General features: G+C 44.3%; 1 protein-coding gene across 1 annotated transcript in view; it reads left to right on the top strand.

The window, feature by feature from the left end:
- The first annotated feature begins 2,410 nt into the window (after positions 1-2,410).
- LOC132405933 (tyrosine-protein kinase JAK2-like) overlaps positions 2,411-18,403 on the top strand; it is a 194,124-nt gene continuing 178,131 nt past the window's right edge. Inside the window, exon 1 of the mRNA XM_059990935.1 lies at positions 2,411-2,538. The gene's annotated coding sequence lies outside the window, so the exon portion shown is untranslated. The remainder of the gene's footprint in view (positions 2,539-18,403) is intronic.

Here is an 18,403-nt window from a genome sequence, read left to right as displayed (position 1 = left end):
ATCTGCTAAGTATCTGCCCACTCACCCAGCCTATCCAAGTCACCCTGAATTCTCCTAACACCCTCATCACATGTCACACTGCCACCCAGCTTAGTATCATCAGCAAACTTGCTGATGTTATTCTCAATGCCTTCATCTAAATCATTGATGTAAATCGTAAACAGCTGTGGTCCCAATACCGAGCCCTGTGGCACCCCACTAGTCACCACCTGCCATTCCGAGAAACACCCATTCACCGCTACCCTTTGCTTTCTATCTGCCAACCAGTTTTCTATCCATGTCAATATCTTCCCCTCAATGCCATGAGCTCTGATTTTACCCACCAATCTCCTATGTGGGACCTTATCAAATGTCTTCTGAAAATCGAGGTACACTACATCCACTGGATCTCCCTTGTCTAACTTCCTGGTTACATCCTCGAACAACTCCAATAGATTAGTCAAGCATGATTTGCCCTTGGTAAATCCATGCTGGCTAGGCCCAATCCTATCACTGCTATCTAGATATGCCACTATTTCATCTTTAATAATGGACACTAACATCTTCCCCACTACTGATGTTAGGCTGACAGGATGATAGTTCTCTGTTTTCTCCCTCCCTCCTTTCTTAAAAAGTGGATAACATTAGCCATTCTCCAATCCTCAGGAACTGATCCTGAATCTAAGGAACATTGGAAAATGATTACCAATGCATCCGCAATTTCCAGAGCCACCTCCTTTAGTACCCTAGGATGCAGACCATCTGGACCTGGGGATTTGTTACCCTTCAGTTCCATCAGTCTACTCATCACCGTTTCCTTCCTAATGTCAATCTGTTTCATTTCCTCTGTTACCCTATGTCCTTGGCCCATCCATACATCTGGGAGATTGCTTGTGTCTTCCTTAGTGAAGACAGATCTAAAGTACTTATTAAATTCTTCTGCCATTTCTCTGTTTCCCATAACAATTTCACCCAATTCATTCTTCAAGGGCCCAACATTGTTCTTAACTATTGTCTTTCTCTTCACATACCTAAAAAAGCTTTTGCTATCCTCCTTTATATTCCTGGCTAGCTTGCGTTCGTACCTCATTTTTTTCTCCCCGTATTGCCTTTTTAGTTAAGTTCTGTTGTTCCTTAAAAATTTCCCAATCATCTGTCTTCCCACTCACCTTAGCTCTGTCATACTTCTTTTTTTTTTAATGCTATGCAATCCCTGACTTCCTTTGTCAACCACTGTGGCCCCTTTCCCCCCTTTGAATCCTTCCTTCTCCAGGGCATGAACTGATTTTGCACCTTGTGCATTATTCCCAAGAATACCTGCCATTGCTGTTCCACTGTCTTTTCTGCTAGGATATCTGTCCATTTAACTTTGGTCAGCTCCTCCCTCATGGCTCCATAGTCTCCTTTGTTCAACTGCAACACTGACACCTCCGATCTGCCCTTATCCTTCTCAAATTGCAGATAAAAGCTTATCATATTATGGTCACTACCTCCTAATGGCTCCTTTACTTCAAGATCGCTTATCAAATCGTGTTCATTACACAACACTAAATCCAGAATAGCCTTGTCCCTGGTCGGCTCTCGTACAAGCTGTTCCAAGAATGCATCCCGAAGGCACTCTACAAACTCCATATCCTGGGGTCCAGCACCAACCTGATTCTCCCAGTTCACCTGCATGTTGAAATCCCCCATAACTACTGCGACATTGCCTTTGCCACATGCTGATGTTAACTCCCTATTCAACTTGCACCCAATAGCCATGCTACTGTTTGATGGCCTATAGACAACACCCATTAGGGTCTTTTTGCCCTTACTGTTCCTCAGTTCTATCCACACAGACTCTACTTATCCTGATCCTATGTCCCCCCTTGCAAAGGACTGAATCTCATTCCTCACCAATAGGGCCACCCCACCTTATGATTAATGGGGATTAGTGTAAATGGGTGGTTGTTAGTCAGCATCATCTCAATGGGCTAAAAGGCCCTTTTCTGTGCTGTTTGTGAAAATTTGCTCTGCAAGTTTGTCAGTCAAAGTTTGTACATTACATTAATGACTAATCACAACATAATTTATTGGTTCAAACATCCTTTTGGATGCTCTGAGATTGTGCGGCATGTTTTGGGAATATGAGTCTTTGATGCATTCCAGCAAGTCTAACAGCCTGATTTTGATCAAATATTTGGAATATGATAAAAAATGTCAACTTGCTGATATAGATAGACTGGCATAACTTCATGCTGAAGAATAACATCAACAATAACAGATATCTTCAATGTATCACACATCCATTCTGTGAGTAGGTGATGGACTGCAGGAAATGACTTCTCTGAGTTAAAGGAGGGGGGAAGGCAGCATAAAGCAGGAAACTGTTCAGTAATCTATTTCTCATCAAGCAAGGCAGGAAGTAGAGGATGTGTGCTGCAGACACAGCTGATGAGAAAGCAGAGCAACCGAACACCATGGAGTAGGCTTCAGCTTTCCATTGCCTGAACCTCCAATGTGGAACGCCTCGATCAGTAGAAGAAACAACGTTCAGTGAAAAGGATCTTTACTGACCAGGTTTACAATTTATGATGTTTTTGTAGAAGTAATTGACTGTTCTTCACGTTGATGTGTACGCGCACACTCACGCCTCACACGGTCACAGTTCCAGACACAGGCATGTGTTCCCCACAGTCACTCAGACAGAAATTTGTACTGTTTCTTTCATATTAACGCGTGTTTGTAGAGCATCCTGTGAACTCAAGGAGCACTGACCTGGGACTTTATTCTGTGGCTGCCTTTCAAATTCCAGGGGCATGGACAGATTTAAAAGCTCCACCTCCTATAATGCTTAATCGGATAACACATCACTGGGTGAAAATGGACCTACAAGCCTCCATTTTGCTCATCTGAAGTAAGTGTGTGTGTGTGTGTATATGTCAATATGTAGGTACTGTATGTGTCTTTAGAACAAAGATGAGAAGGAATTTCTTTATCCAGATGATAGTGAATCTGTGGAATTCATTGCCACAGACGGCCGTGGAGTCCAAGTCACTGAGTATATTTAAAACAGGATTAGTCTTGATTAGTCAGGGCATCAACATTTACAGGGAAAAGGCAGGGAAATATAGTTGAGAGGAATAATAAATTAGTCATGATTGAATAGTGGAGCAGACTTGTTGGTCCAAATGGCCTAATTCTGCTCCTAGTGTATGTTTGATACTCTTATGTTGATGCTTGTGTTATGATTTTAGCACTGAAAAAGTTAAATTGTTTTAATCCCTCAGGGGCCTTTGTGAGTAGATGCAGAGGAGAATAATTCCTCTCCGATTATACCTGGAATAACTAAATTTCATCTCGCGTAGGGCCCCAGTGTTATCAAGAACCCCTCCTATCCACCCCTCAATCTCTTTGATCTCCTGTCATCAGACAGAAGGCACTGCAGTGCAGGAACAACTGAGTGACAGCTTCTTCCCCCAGGCTGCAAGACTTTTGGACATCCTGCTACCATCCAATACATACTATTTATGACAACATCAGTAGCTTTATTCTGTTATATATTTAACTATAGGTCATAAATATACTTTATGTCAACTTACATTTTGAATTACCTGTTAATATTATTTTATGTGCGTTGAGAGGTATATGTGCAGTGTTTTTCACCTTGGTTTCAGAGGAATGTTGTTTCATTTACATATGTGAGGTAGAACAACAATAAATTTGAACTTGAATGAGATCCCAAACCTGGCATAAAATTCCTGTACTTGGCAACATTGATTTCTCTTCTCCTGTATGGTCCAATTTAAGATTTGGACTGCTTACTGCAGAACCTCAAAGCACTGAAGAGTTCCCCCAAGTCACTTGAATGAAAACAAGACTAGTGCTAGTATACTCTCCCAGGTAGCGTTCCGAACATTTTGTTTAAAACTCTGTCATAGACAGAGAGAAGGAGAAAAAAGGAAAGTAATTGAGAATCTTCTTTAAAACATCCTTGAAAATTGTAATATCCCCACAAGCTCCTGAACCACTGACCCATGACCACTCAAGGTGAAGAGGAAGCATCTGGGATGGCAGTTAGGGGCATGAACCCATGCATCAGGAGAGCATGGAGGCTACACAGAAAGGCAGAAGTCACAGCATCTTGCACACTACCAACTTACCCACACATCAGGCACCGCCTGCTCCATTTATGGCAGAGACCACAGGTCCCATAACATCTTCAGAAATTGTTTTAGGGTCCACAGAAGCAGAGTGAAAGCAATTCTAAAGGTAATTCCAGAGAAATGTGTTGCAAGCCAACCTCGTCATCACAGTATGATTGAGTCAATGTGGATCCAGTGGGGTATCGGAGCCTTTTGTCAGTTATGGCCAGACAAAGCGAAAAAATTTCAAGACTTCTGCAGGGAAGAAGCCAAGGTTGATCAGTCTGCAGAGCCAGTCCATCTTCCAACCCCAGAGAGATTCAACTGTGATCCAGGTTCTTGCAACAGTATCTTCATGCAATGCTCATTAGTATTTGAACTCCAGCCATCCTGGTTTCCTTTGGAGTGTGAAAAGGTGACCTTTATTATCTCACTTCTGACTGTAAGAGCCCTGGCCTGAGCCACTGCGCATGGGGAACAGAGGTCAGAGATTTGCTTGTATTTGGAGGAATTTATAGCTGCCATGAGCAAGGTATTCTATCACACCATTGGAGCCAGCCAAGCCTTAGTATTCCTGATGAAGATTCGACAGGTGGAAGGTCAGCAGCCGACTATGTGATTGAATTTCCAACCTTGGCCCAAGAAAGTGGCTGGAATGGGGAGGACTTGACCACGCTATACTGCCATGGACTCCAAGATGAAAAGGATGCCCTTGCCTTGGGAGAACCAGCTGAGGACATAAAGGTTCTGATCAACAAATCCATTCAACTCGATAGTACTCTGGCAGCACGTAAGTGGGACAACATCTAGAGATCGAAAGGGCTAGCATGACCAGAGACTCAACACATCATTGTTCCACACCCCCGCCCCAAACTCAAACCATGACCAGCCACTCTCCTGCTCAGGATCCCGATGAGCCCATACAAATAGAATCTCTACCCAAGAGTGGTTCCCACATCGGAGTTAAGATTACTGCCATTACTGAGGGGAAGCAGGTCACATGGGGGCTGAAGACCCGAAGCTGCAGCTGTAGGAAAACTGTTCAAACCATTCGGTGTCCACTAGATATCTAACTCAGCAGAAAACCAAATGGGTGCCCAAGCACCATGGGCATCTAGTTGCCAGGTCCCATTTAAGAGCAGGGCTCCAAAACAGAGATCTTGGAGCCAGGTCCCAGGAGCACAGGGACCATTTGTCACACCTCACTGCCAACTTCTGAGGAGACAGACGAGGATTTGGACTGTGACTTGGCCTCAGGTCAGAGAACCAGATGCCTTGTCCTGTCATTTTGATGAAACAGAATGAGAACTACAGCCAACCACCATTTTGCCTCAAGCCAAGATGGTAGTGCCAATTTGTTGGGGAATCAATGCACATGTTCGCAGGGCCCAAGCACACTGGGAGATTCCTAAGAACAGTCCTCTGGGTCTGCTGTTTGTCCTTAGTTCCATCTGGTCCCAGGTACTCCAATGGGGACATTCATTGAGAATCACCACTCATCCAGGGATTGCCAGGGCCCTCGAGTTCATCAAGAGGAGGTATTGGTGGCCCAGCATGACAAAAGAAAGTTTAGCTTTACATGCAGGCGTGCAAGGTATGCGCCCGGTGCAAAGAGCCTTGTAGCTGATCTCTCCACTCCCTACCTGCTCTGGACACGTATCTCCATGGACTTTGTCACAGGTCTTCCTCCTTCTAAGAGGAAGACGTTATGGTAATAATGGATTATTTTTCGAAGGTCTGCAAATTCATCACATTGGTCAAACTGCCATCTGCAGTGGAGATGGCCAAAGTTGCCCTGCACCAAGTCTTCAGGACACATGGTTTACCAGTGGACATTGTGTTGAATCGTGAATCACAATTCACATCCCATTTCTGGAGAGTGTCTTGCAAACTGATTGGGGCAACAGCCAGACTTTTCTTTGGATTTCACCCACAGACCAAAGGCCAAATGGAGCTGGTGGACCAAGATCTGGAAAGAAGTTGAAGGTGCCTAGCCTCTGAAACTCTGAATGAGTGGAGCAATCATTTGATATGGCCTGAGCTTGTCCCCAATACTTTACAGCATTTGGTGCATGAGATGTTCCCTTTCAAATGCCAATTTGGGTATTCTCCACCATTCTTTCTGGAACAAGAGGCTGAGGTTGGGGTCCTTGCAACCTCGTCCAATGCTGATAGCAAAAATGGATTAGAGTAAGAGATTTTCCCAGAAAGAGGAAACCAAGGTAAACCAAAAGAGAAGACAGGACCCTGCTTTACAGTTCAGGCAACAGTTCTGGCTGTCAACTCATGATCTGCCTCTGAGTAGAGTCCAGGAAATTGGTTTCTGAGTTCATTGGACTCAGGAAAGTTAACCCAGTGACCTACATCTTGCATCTTCCCAAGACCCTCAAGATCAATCCCACTTTCCACGTTTCCATTTTACACCAACCCGTGAGTTCCATCACCATTGGCCGCAACACCACCCAGGTTTGTTGATGGGGAACAGGTTTTCACCATAAGGAAAATTTTGGACTTGCATACTGTTTGAGGGAGTCAGCAATATCTCATGGACTGGGAGGAGAGATGCTGGGTGCCTGAAAGGGACATCTTGGATAAGGTTCTCATCCATGACTACAATCATTGTCTCTCCAAACAGCCAGGCCTGTCAGGAGTTGGCCATAGGGAAGGGGGTCCTGTTACCACATGCACCCATGCATGACAGCTTCTGAGGTTCAGATACTCTAACTCCTCAGATTATGGATAGCTGGCGCGAACTCTTTAAAGATTCAGGATAGTCCTGCTAATTGGCAAACATGTTTTGGGCGCCAAGGATTGAGCATTTAAGGAGCATCTGAGATGAGATTCGGTGCTCAATTGTAAGTCTATTCGTGATTTCGTCTAGTGTCTGTTTGGTGTTCTGATTCTCAATCCAGTTTGAAACTGCAACTCGCTCTTAGCCTTGGATACTCCAACTTTTGGGTCAAAGACTCTCGTCACAATAAGACACATTTCGATTCAGTTCTCTACAAAGGTTTGCTTTGTAACAATGCTGCCCTGAGCTACTTAACCATGGCTGACTGAAGATTTGGGAGAGAGAATTAAATAGCAAGAGATTTTGCTTGTTCTTTGGTTAAAAATACAGTAATATCGATGAGAAGGATTTTGGCCCATCGTAACAGCCAACAGGTCTTTATTTTAGGTTTACTACAATGTTATCCATTCTGAAGATGGAGCAGGAATGGCAGAGCAAGCATTCTTAAGGTGAACAAACAAACCCAAAATGCAGGAGGAACTAAGCAGCTCAGACAGTATCTATGAAGAGGAATAAAAAGTCATTTTTTTCAATGAGTTGACAGTTCAGAGACCCTTCATCAGGACTGGAAAAGAAAGGAGGAAGCCAGGAGTGACCAGTCTAGTCCACAATGGATTTTCTCCTTATTGTGTTTTACTGTGTAAAAGATAGTGAAGATGCACTACATGCAAAGAAACACAAAGCTTCTCAATTAGTATGAATCTAAACCTGCACAGTAAGTCCCTTGGGTTGGAATAAGCTGTTTATTGAACACCTTTCCTCTACATGGACCACGTTCTCTCTCACTGTGGTGTCAATAAAACAATGGTATGGTTAAGGAGTATTTTCCACCTGTGGTCAGATATTCTGGGTCAATTGGAACAGCCAATATGCATATAAATAACTACAACTGAAGGCAGAGTGAATGACATCATTAGCCATTGTAGAACATGTCAACGTGACAGTCACTGGTTTCAGTAGCTTCATAGCAATCCAGGCTAAAGAGCTGTAGATGACCTTACACCATAAGCCAATGGCAGTCTCAGATTTGGCACATATGACAAAAACAATTTGGACATTGTAGAGAGACAGAACTTAATGAAGCCTAGTTGAAGTCTGAAAGGTCCACATCTCATGCAGATGGAAGGATGCCCATCAAAGGTGACCAGAAGCACCAGAAGGTTGTTATGTTTGGCTGTGGATAGCGGATTGATTGAGGTCCAGATCAAACCAAACTTACAAATGTCAGTGTATGACTCATCTGAAGTGTAGCTGGAGTTTGCAAAATGTTGATTGATTTCCCAGTCATGAGAAGTTAAGAGTACTGAACCACTCACTGGTGTGATGACATCGCTTTGAAAACTTGAGTAGTGACAAGTTGGAAGAAATACTTCTGCTGGTAGACTGAAGGGACATGTGAGATGTTATCATCATTACATGAAGGAATTAGACCAATCACCAGTCCATCAAGTCCATATTGGTGTTTCACACCCACAGAAAGCTGTTCCAATCACATTGTCACAGTCTTTCAAGAATAAACACTGTCCTGCAACACCATGAAACATCTGTGCTATGATCTTTACCCTGTAACAAGCCAACCATTCACCGTAATATAAATTATATGTGTGCCTACATAGCAGCATCATAAAATCAGCTGAATAGATATGAAGTATTTATTTCCAATTCATCTACTCTTCCTTCTACTGACGGCAAAGGAGAAAGAGAAATAGCAAGATAAAGAACAGAGTTTGTAATGTATGGACCTATTTCTTTTAGAGCAATGACTCCCCCCACCCCTTAGCACTACATATTGATCTGTTGTCTGTGCATGCAGTGTTGTCTATGCATCAGCATTGCTCTATCTTGCTCTCTCACACTGCAATGTGAATACACCAGTTAAAGCTATCTCCTGCATATGTGCTTTCATTTCATTGATATGTAGTTGTGCACAGACACAACAGGGTTCTCCCTCTAATCCTATTGTGGCTCACAGGATGGACCTTCTGAGCTGAGCTGCATGTATCTGCTGTCCTTGGTGATAGAGTCTGAAGACTGAGCCACTATTGTCAGAGTTTCATTAACACATACATTATGGGAGGTGGTGACTATATCTTTAGTCATGTTATTTCAGCTAAATATGGGTCAGATACAGTAAACCCCACAATGACCTCATTTTTACTGACAGTATTATAATGGCAGAGTACTCATCAATGGACTGAGCTGGAAACCAAAAGTCTGGGGGAGTGGGTCCAGACCCAGTGTGTCAAACCATCATATTTTATCCCGCCTGTGGGCTGTGTCAACAGAGACTGACAATAAAATTCAGTATTTGACAACAACCCTTCAGTGAGAGAGTGTGCTGTCCCCACGCTGCCCACACAAGCTGCTTCCTTTATTGGCCTGAAGAAAGAAGCCTGTGGATTCCAGAGCACCATCAAGAAGGTAAATCATGTGAGGAGCTCTGATGGAAATCACCAAAATACTCCCATTTCTGTCTGCTACAGCTGACAACCACAACAACATCTCAGGTCTGTACAGTTAGTAACATCATTTTAATGTGGTTAAAAAAAATCTATTTCTGCTTCAAACCGATGGGACTTGAACAGACTCTGGTTACAGTGCCCCTTTAAGACAGCAGAAGAGGGGATGCCAAGCTGGTTTAAAAGCTTGTCTGAGGAAGCGTGGCTTTTTGAGTACCAATACCGACCATCTTGCTGGCAAATGTATAGTCGCTGGTAAATAATATTGAAGATCTTGAAGCCAGAGTGCTGTACCAGAGGGAAGTTAGGACCAGTAGCACTTTTTTGTTTCACAGAATCTTAGTTAACTTTCTCCATTCCAGATGAAGTAATACAGACTGGTGGCTTCACAATTCACCACCAAGGTAAGACTGCTGAGTCTTTCCAAGGCAGAGGAGGTGGAATATGCTCGTGGTGTACAAATGTGACAGTTCTATCCCAGTCCTGTTCACCTAACCTGGAACATCTTGGGATCAAGGGTCGTGGTAGAATTCAGCAATCATTTTGGTAGAGGTGTACATTGCACCTCAGACTAGTGCAAATTAGGCTCTAGATGAACTGAGCAATGTAATCAACAAAGATGAAACAGCACATCCTGATGCTTTCCCCATCATTCTGGGGGATTTTAACCAGGTCAGTTTGAAAGGTCTAAATAACTATTACCAACAAATCACTTGTAGCACCGGAGCGCTGTTGAGTGTTTATTGTGCTATCCCACACCCACACTTCGGGAAGTCTGATCACCTGGCTGTACTTCTACTCCCTGTGTATAGGCAGAGACTGAAGATTGCAGCACCAGCTCTGAAGACCAGGAAGGTATGTACAAGGGAGGTAGGCACAGGAATGCTTACAGGACTGCTTTGAATCAGTGGACTAGACTATATTCAGGGATTATCTTTGAGTTTGAATGAGTACACCACAGCTGTCACTGACATCATTAAAACTTGTGTGGATGAATGTGTGCGTACAAGGTAAATACATCAAAGGTTTTTAAGAGATATAAGGAAGATGGAGGGATATGGACATGGTAGAAAGGATTAGTGTTTGGGTATTTCTGATTTTCTTTTTAGCTGATTCAGCACACTATTGTGGGCTGAATAGCCTGTTCCTGTGCTTTACTCTTCTACATTCTATGTTCCATGTCTACAAGAACTTACCTTACATACCCAAATCAAAAGCCGTGGATGAATCGAGAGGTTTATAGTCTGCTTAGGGCTAGATCTGTGGCATTCAAGCCTGGCAACCTACATCTGCACAATAAAACCAGGTATGACTTGTGGTGGGCTATTTCAAGAGCTATGGAGCAATTCTGGGTAAGGTTGGAGGCGAAATCGGATGCATGTCAACTCTGGCAGGGTTTGCAGGCCATTACCTCCTACAAAGCAAAACCTAACATCATAAATGGCTGTGATGCTTCACTTTCAGACAAGTTCAACAACTTTTATGCTTACTTTGAAAGGGAGAATGAAATTACAGCTGTGAAGATCCCTACAGCACCCAGTGACCTGTGATCTCTGTCTCTGTAACGCACACCCTGATGGACTGTTTATTGTCGACAGTGATTTTAACCACGCGAACCTTAAGTCAGTGCTCCCCAAATTCCGTAAGTATGTGGACTTTGCAAACTGGAGGGAGAACGCGTTGGACCTGGTTTACACAAACATTCCTGACGCGTACCGGGCAGATCCCTGATCCCACTCAGACCACATCTCTGTTATGTTAATCCCAGCATACAGACCGCTCATCAAGCACTCCAGACCAGTTCAGAACCACGTGAAAACCTGGCCAGCAGGAGCCATCTCTGCTCTTCCAGACTGCTTTGAGCACACTGACTGGCACATGTCCAGGGAGGCTGCAACCGATGACGACTCTACCAACTTAGAAGAGTACACAGCATCAGTGACCAGCTACATCAGCAAGTGCATTAATGATGTTACTCTGTCCAAGACCATCAGTATACAAGCTAACCAGAAGCCATGAATGACCGCGGAGGTGTGTGCACTACTGAGGACCCGCAACTCCGCCTTCAGAGCAGGCGACAAGGCATCCCTAACAACAGCGAGGACCAAACTGTCCCGGGCCATCAGAGGAGCAAAGTGTGCACACGCCCAGCAAATCCACAGCCACTTCCAAGACAGCGGCGACACGCGGCGCATGTGGAAGGACATCCAGGACATCACCAATTATAGGACAACATCATCTGACTGTGCAAGTGATGCCTCCCTCCCAGATGCGCTGAATAACTTCTACACCCATTTTGAGGCGGAAAATGATGTGGCGGCAAGGAAGTCCACCCCTCCTACAAATGACCAGGTGCTGTGTCTCACCATGGCCGACGTGAGAAGAACCTTGTGCAGGGTCAACCCACGGAAGGCTGCTGGACCAGACAACATTCCTGGTAGAGTGCTCAGAGGATGTGCAGACCAGCTAGCAGATGTCTTCACTGACATCTTCAACATCTCCCTGAGCAACGCCACCTTTCCAACGTGCTTCAAGGCCGCCACCATCGTCCCCGTGTCGAAGAAGTCTTCAGTGTCCTGCCTAAATGACTACTGTCCCATTGCACTCACATCCATCATCATGAAGTGCTTTGAGAGGCTCGTCATGAGGCATATCAAGACCCTGCTGCCCCCCTCACTGGACCCCATGCAGTTTGCGTACTGTCCCAACCGCTGAACAGATGACATCATTGCCACCAACCTCCACCTGGCCCTGACCCACCTGGACAAAAAAGACACATACGTTCGGATGCTGTTCATAGACTTCAGTTCAGCATTCAACACAATCATCCCTCAGAAACTGATTGGAAAGCTGAGCCTACTGGGCCTGAACACCTCCCTCTGCAACTGGATCCTAGACTTCCTGACTGGGAGACCTCAATCAGTCCGGATCGGGAGCAGCATCTCCAACACCATCACACTGAGCATGGGGGCCCCCCAGGGCTGCGTTCTCAGTCCACTGCTGTTCACTCTGCTGACCCACGACTGTGCTGCAACTCACAGCTCAAACCACATCATCAAGTTCACCGATGACACGACTGTGGTGGGTCTCATCAGCAAGAATGACAAGTCAGCTTACAGAGAGGAGATGCAGCAGCTAACAGACTGGTGCAGAGCCAACAACCTGTCTCTGAATGTGAACAAACCAAAAGAGATGGTTATTGACTTCAGGAGGGCACGGAGCGACCATTCCCCGCTGAACATCAAAGTCTCCTTGGTAGAAATCGTTAAGAGCACCAAATTTCTTGGTGTTCACCTGGCAGAGAATCTCACCTGGTCTCTCAACACCATTTCCATAGCAAAGAAAGCCCAGCAGCATCTCTACTTTCTGTGAAGGCTGAGGAAAGTCCATCTCCCATCCCCCATTGTCATCACATTCTATTGAGAGCATCCTGAGCAGCTGCATCACTGTCTGGTTCGGAAATTGCACTGTCTCAGATCGCAAGACCCTGCAGCGGATAGTGAGGTCAGCTGAGAAGATCATCAGGGTCTCTCTTCCAGCCATCACGGACATTTACACTACATGCTGCATCCGCAAAGCAAACAGCATTATGAAGGACCCCTTGCACCCCTCATACAATCTCTTCTCCCTCCTGCCATCTGGCAAAAGGCTCCAAAGCATTTGGGCTCTCACGACCAGATTATGTAATAGTTTCTTGCCCCAAGCTATCAGACTCCTCAATATCCAGCCCCTGGCCTGACACCTTGCCCTATTGTCCTGTTTATTTTTTATTGTAATGCCTGCACTGTTTTGTGCACTTTATGCAGTCCTGGGTAGGTCTGTAGTCTAATATAGTTGTTGTGTGCGTTTTTTTTTTCTCTGTGTTGTTTTTTTTACGTTGTTCAGCCTAGTTTTTGTAATGTGTCATGTAACACCATGATCCTGAAAAACATTCTCATTTTTACTATATACTGTACCAGCAGTTATGGTCAAAATGACAATAGAAGTGATTTGACTTGACTTGACTTGAGAGGCAAGAGAGCAAACTCTCGCAAGACAACAGGAACCAGATGGAGTACCTGGTAGGGCTCTGAAAACCTGTGCCAGCCAACAGGCGAGGGTGTTCAAAGACATTTTCAGTCTCTCAGCGCTACAGTCAGAAGTTCCCACCTGCTTCAAAAGGGCAACAATTATACCAGTGCCCATGAAGAGCAGAGTGAGCTGCCTTATAGTTCAGTAGTACTCACATCTATGGTGATGAAGTGCTTTGAGAGAGATAGGTTATGGTTAGACTGTTGTCTCAGCAAGGACCTGGATCCACAGCAATTTGCCTGTCTCCACTGTAGGTCTAAGCCAGATGCCAACTCATTGGCTCTTCACATGGCGTGGATCACCTGGACAATACTAGTATCTATATCTCCTTTTTCAAAGAAAGGGGCTTCCCCTCCTCCACTATCAATGCTGCCCTCAACCCCATTCTCCCACCACCCTACCAGGGCTAGGTTTCCTCTTGTTCTCACCTATCACCCCACCAGCCTTCGTGTCTAGCACATAATTCTCTGAAACTTCCACCACCTTCAACTGGATCCCACCACCAAATGCAACTTTCCCTTCCCCCATTTCTGCTTTCTGCAGGGATTGCTCCCTATGTAACTCCCTTGTCCATTCGTCCCTTCCCACTGATCTCCCTTCTGGCACTTATCCTTGCACGCTGATCAAGTGCTTCATCTACCCCTACACCTTCGCCCTTACTACCATTCAGGGCCCTAAACAGTTCAGCCAGGTGAGACAACACTTCACCTATGAGTCTGTTGGGGACATATACTGAGTTCAGTGCTCCCAGTGTGGCTTCCTGTATATCGGTGAGGCTAGATGTAGATTGGGAGATCACTTCCCCAGGCACCCATGCTCCATCCACCAGAACAAGCAGGATCTCCCTGCAGCCATCCACTTTAATTCCACTTCCTATTCCCATTCCAATATATCCATCCATGGCCTTCTCCACTGTCGTGACAAGCCCACACTTTGGTTGGAGGAACAACACCTTATATTCTGTTTGGGTGGCTTCCAACCTGATGGCATGACCACAGATTTCTCAAATTACCGGTAATGCCCCCAACCACTATCCCTTCTTCACTATTCCCTATCCCCTTTTCCCTTTCTCACCTTATCTCCTTATTCACCTATTGCCTCCTTCTGGTGCTCCTCCCCACTTTTCTTTCTTCTATGGCCTTCTGTATCTTTCACCAATCAACTTCCCAACTCTTTATTTCATCCCTCCCACTCCAGGTTTCACTTATCATCTTGAGTTTCTCTCTCTCACTATCCACACCCACCTTTTAAATCTACTCCTCAGTATTTTTTCCAGTCCTGTCAAAGTGTTTCAGCCTGAAACGTGGACCGTATTCTTTTCCATAGATGCTGCCTTGCCTGTTGGGTTCCTCCAGCATTTTGTGTGTGTTTACCTGTGTCAGCTTGCTGTTTGTTGACTACAGCTCAGCAGTTAATGCAGTCAACCCCACAGTTCTGATCAAAAAGCTCCAGATTCTGGGCTTTTGTACCTCCCTCCACAACTGGATCCTTAACTTCCTCCCAAAAGACTGCAATCTGTATGGATCAGAAATAACATCTCCACCTCGCTGACATTCAACACTGGCAAACCTCAGGATGTCAGAATTAGAATCAGGTTTATTATCACCAGCATGTGACTTGAAATTTGTTAACTTAGCAGCAGCAGTTCAAAGCAATACATAATCTAGCAGAGAAAAATAATAATAATAATAATAAAGAAAGTAAAACATAATAATGAATAAACAAGTAAATAAATTACATATATTGAATAGATTTTTAAAATGTGCAAAAATAGAAATACTGTACATTAAAAAAAAGTGAGGTAGTGCCCAAAGCTTCAATGTCCATTTAGGAATCATAATGCAGAGGGGAAGAAGCTGTTCCTGAATCGCTGAGTGTGTGCCTTCAGGCTTCTGTACCTCTTAGCTGATGGTAACATTGAGAAAAGGTCATGCCCTGGGTGCTGGAGATCCTTAATAAAGGGCGCTGCCTTTCTGAGACACAGCTCCCTAAAGATGTCCTGGGCATTTTGTAGGCTAGTGCCCAAGATGAAGCTGACTAGATTTACAACCTTCTACAGATTCTTTCAGTCCTGTGCAGTAGCCCCTCCCATACCAGACAGTGATGCGGCCCACTGCTCTACTCTCTCTATGTCCATGACTGTGTGGCTAGGCACAGCCCAAATATCATCTATAACTGTGCTGATGATATTGTTGGCAGAATTTCAGATGGTGATGAGAGGGTGTACAGGAGTCAGATATATCAGCTAGTTAGTTGAGTGGTGTTGACGTCAATAAGACCAAAGAACTGATTGTGGACTTCAGAAAGGGTGAGCTGAGAAACACATGCTAGTCCCCATAGAGGGATCAGAAGTGGAAAGAGTGAGCAATTTCAAGTTCCTTTGGTTTTAATATCTCTGAGGCTGTAACCCAACATATTGATGCAGCTACAAGGAAGGCATGACATCAGCTATATTTCATGAGGAGTTTGAGGAGATTTGGTACATCTCCAAAAACATTTTTAAATGGATACAGTTGTACTGTGGAGAGCATTCTTACTGGATGCATTGCCATCAAGTATGGGGGGTGGGGGGGGGGCTACTGCACAAGATCAAGGTAAGCTGGAAAGAGTAATCAGCTCCATCATGGGCACTAGCTTCTGCAGTATCCAAGACACCTTTAAGAAGCGATGCCTCAAGAAGGTGGCGTCCATCATTAAGGACCCATAACAACTATGTCATACCTTGTTCTCATTGCTACCATCATAAAGGAGGTACAGAAATATGAAGACACACATGGAATAATTCAGGAACAGCTTCTTCACCTCTGCCATCTGATTTCTGAATGGACACTGAGCCCATAGACACTACATCACTAACTTTTTTATTTCCATTTTGCACTTCTATTTTAATTTAGTCTGTCCCCTGCACACTTGGCTCCCAAACTCACCAGTGTGTATCCACACACTGGTGCTCATGAACCAGATCCCCAGCTATGGGTAAATAGCCCCACTGCCTTGTGGGCAGCCTTGCGAGAGATGAAACTTATGGGAGTAAACCCAGACAGCAAATCCGGAGTGAAGCCCCTAAGGCGGCTGGACGTCATTGAACATTCTTCCGGCAGCTTCCTGGGAATTTTGACATAAAATATGTCAAAGTCAGCATGGTTTCTCCAAGGGGAAATCCTGCCTGACAAATCACTTCTTTGAAGAATTAACAAGGAGGGTAGACAATGGAGAGGGCATGGATGTCACCTACTTGGATTTTCAGAAGGCATTTCAGGAGGTGCCATACTATGGCTGCTTAACAAGGTAAAATCATAAACCATAAGACATAGGAGCAGGATTAGGCCATCTGGCCATCAAGTCTGCTCCGCCATTCAATCATGGCTGTACCTCTTTTTTTCTCCTCCTCAACCCCAGTTCCCATAACCTTTGATGCCATATCCAATCAAGAACCTATCAATCTCTGTCCTAAATACTCTCAATGACCTGGCCTCCACAGATGCAATTGGCAACTAATTCCACAAATTTACTACTCTTTGGCTAAAGGAATTTCTCCGCATCTCTGTTTTGAAAGGGCACCCTTTATCTTGAGGCTGTGCCCTCTTGTCCTAGACTCTCCCACCATGGGAAACATTCTTTCCACATCTACTCTCTCTAAGCCTTTCAACATTCAAAAGGTTTCAATGAGATCCCCCATCATCTTTCTGAATTCCAGCAAGTATAGACCCAGAGCCATCAAACATTCCTCATATGATAACAATTTCATTTCTGGAATCATCCTTGTGAACCTCCTCTGGACTCTTTCCAATGCTAGCACATCTTTTCTAAGATGAGGGGCCCAAAACTGTTCACAATACTCAAGGTGAGGCCTCACCGATGCCTTATAAAGCCTCAGATCACATCCTTTTGTATTCTAGACATCTTGAAATTAATGCTAACATGGCATTTGCCTTCCTCATCACCAACTCGACCTGCAAGTTAACCTTTAAGGTGTTCAGCACAAGTACTCCCAAGACCCTTTACATCACAGATTCCTGGATTTTTTCCCCATTTAGAAAACAGTCCACACATTTATTTCTACAACCAAGGTGCATGCCCATTCATTTTCCAACATTGTATTTCATTTGCCACTTCTTTGCCCATTCTCTTAATCTATTTAAGTCCTTCTGCATCCCATGTTTCCTCAACGCCACCTGCCCCTCCACCAATCTTCATATCATCTGCAAACTTGGCAACAAAGCCATCTATTCCATCATCTAAATCATTTATACACAACATAAAAAGAAATTTAAAAAAAGTAAAAACAACATAAAAAGTGGTCCCAACACCGACCCCTGTGGAACACCACTTTTCACTGGTAGCCAGTCAGAAAAGGATCCTTTTATTCCCACTTGTTGCCTCCTACCAATCAGCCAATGCTCTAACCATGTTAGTAACCTTCCTGTAATACCACAGGTTCTTAACTTTGTTAGCAGCCTCATGTGTAGCACCTTGTCAAAGACCTTCTGAAAGTCCAAATATACAACATTCACTGCGTCCCATTTACCTATCCTACTTATAATCTCCTCAAAGAATTCCAACAGGCTTGTCAGGCAGGATTTTCCTGAAGGAAACCATGCTGACTTTGTGCTATCTTGTCCTGTGTCACCAAGTACTTTATCACCTCATCCTTAACAATTAACTCCAACATCTTCCCAACCACTGAGGTCAAGCTAACTGGTCTATAATTTAATTTCTACTGCCTTCCTCCTTTCTTGAAGAGTGGAGTGACATTTGCAATTTTACAGTCCTCTGGCACCATGCCAGAGTCCAATGATTTTTGAAAAATCATTTCTAATGCCACCACAATCTCTAATGCTGCCTCTTTCAGAACCCTAGAATGCTGTTCATCTGATCCTGGTGACTTATGTACCTTTAGGTCTTTCAACTCTTTGAGCACCTTCTCTCTTGAACTGAATTGAATTGATTTTATTATTTACATTCTTTATATACACAAG

This window comes from Hypanus sabinus, chromosome 16 (genome assembly GCF_030144855.1).
Source record: "Hypanus sabinus isolate sHypSab1 chromosome 16, sHypSab1.hap1, whole genome shotgun sequence".
Taxonomy (NCBI): domain Eukaryota; kingdom Metazoa; phylum Chordata; class Chondrichthyes; order Myliobatiformes; family Dasyatidae; genus Hypanus; species Hypanus sabinus.
The sequence above is the reverse complement of the archived record's forward strand: the minus strand, read 5'-3'. Positions and strand labels throughout refer to the sequence as shown.